Here is a 1,776-nt window from a genome sequence, read left to right on the forward strand (position 1 = left end):
AAAAAAAAGAAAAAAATATTTGTCTGCTCCTGTTTTAGTAAAATGTTCATCATAAATGATAGCTAATATTTTCCACAGTTATAAATCCCTTGCAGGCAGTCCTTGCATTGGGAGTGCTGCAGGAAAGTGGGTATCTCTCTCCAAAGGGAGCTATTTATTTTTCTATAAATAGCAACTCCAATTTGGAATGTTTAATGGGTCTCAACTCTCACCACAGCCCTGTGAGATCGTGCACCTTTCACTGGCCCTTCCAGATCCACTCTCTCTCTCTCCCCTGGAAGGCCGACCTGGCTGGACTACATCAATAGGCTCTCCCATTACCTCTATCTTCCAGGAGGTTCCACACAATGGGGAGATCAGGCTGAACAGAAGAGAGTAAGGTTGATGTATATATTCCCCAAGGAGCTGTCTCCCTACTTGGTCACCAGTAGCTGGTATATGGAGAAGGCAGCTTCTCCAGGGCAGCTCTCTCACAAGTTCCCAGTCTGGTAAGGGTAACCATTCTCTCCCCTCAGCCCAATGGCCCCACCATTTCTAGCCCTGGGTGGCTGTGCTTGGCCTTGTTTCCCCACTGTCAACCCCAATGATTCCCTTAACCCTTCCCTACCTATCCTACTTTAAGTATGCCTATTTTTCTTACCATGTGAAACAAGGAAGCCACACTCACACCCAGGCTGTCCAACTCCACAGCCCCTGCTCTTAACTACACTGCTCTCCTCCCTCCAAGATTCACAGAGAGTTGTGGGGACCTGTTCACCCGCCAGCTGTAGCAATAGGGAACCGAGGCAGAGGCAAACTGAGCTTAAAATGCTCCTATGAAGACCCAAATGAAGGGTGAAGAGTGAGGGAGTCTAAAGGCCCTTAACCTTGGAGAAATGGCTCTCCCCAGCCCAATTTGGCCAAAGCAATTTGCTGTAAACTCCGTAATTAAAGACAATAGAATGTTTTTGATAAACTGGTAAATTCAGTAGGCTTTGGTGAGTCCATATAGTAACTCAGTCCTTCAGATAATGGCCCATTTGGTGACTTGGTCATTCAGTGACCTAGCTTCAGCAAATTGTCTCTTGATGAATTGACTGGAAGCCAAATGTGTGACTCCCAACACAAAGCAAATGAGGTGGGGGCTTTATTCATAGAAGCACCTCCTTAAGAACTTCCCCTGGAAGCCCTGTGCTACAACAGGAAAAGGAAAAGGGGGAGCAGGGCTCGGGAAGCAGTTCACTTCTTATCCTCATACATATGTGGGCACAAACAATTCTTAAGCGTCCCTGTGACTGGCCTTTCCTAGTTCTTTTTCTCCCCTTCTCTCCCTAAGAGGTGGGCAAAATGGGTGTGAAGGGTCAGGGATGTGATCAAGTTTGGGGTCTGGGTGATGAATTGGGAGAACCACTGCAAGTCTTTTTTGTGGAGCCCTCCCACACTTAACAACCCCCAATACCTGAGTGAACAGAGTCTTGTATGGAGAAGTAGTAGTCAGGGAAGCCTCAGAAAGTCTCTCAGCAGCTTTTCCCCAGGATTCCAAGAAGGAATGTTTACATGTGCTACCAGGGCAACACCACTTTCAACCAATGGGAAACAAAGTCCAAATGAGAACTCTGACTACTTTTGTTAGTAAAGGAGGGGGCTAGTTAATCACAATAGTCTGACTTCCAAAGCAGGATCAAGCTGTAGTGTCCATACCCAGCTTCTCCCCAGCAGGAGATGAGCTTGCAGGGCTGTGCCAGGCAAGATAGCAACAATGAGCCTCTCGGTTGCTATGTATTGGTGCCCTCATTG

The 1,776-nt window shown here is 47.1% G+C and overlaps 1 protein-coding gene across 1 annotated transcript in view; it reads right to left on the bottom strand.

Moving 5' to 3' along the window:
- AKAP14 (A kinase (PRKA) anchor protein 14) overlaps positions 1-1,503 on the bottom strand; it is a 24,447-nt gene extending 22,944 nt beyond the window's left edge. The window contains exon 1 of the mRNA XM_005859462.2: positions 1,439-1,503. The gene's annotated coding sequence lies outside the window, so the exon portion shown is untranslated. The remainder of the gene's footprint in view (positions 1-1,438) is intronic.
- Positions 1,504-1,776: the final 273 nt, after the last annotated feature.

Source organism: Myotis brandtii, unplaced genomic scaffold, assembly GCF_000412655.1.
Source record: "Myotis brandtii unplaced genomic scaffold, ASM41265v1 scaffold126, whole genome shotgun sequence".
Taxonomy (NCBI): Eukaryota; Metazoa; Chordata; class Mammalia; order Chiroptera; family Vespertilionidae; genus Myotis; species Myotis brandtii.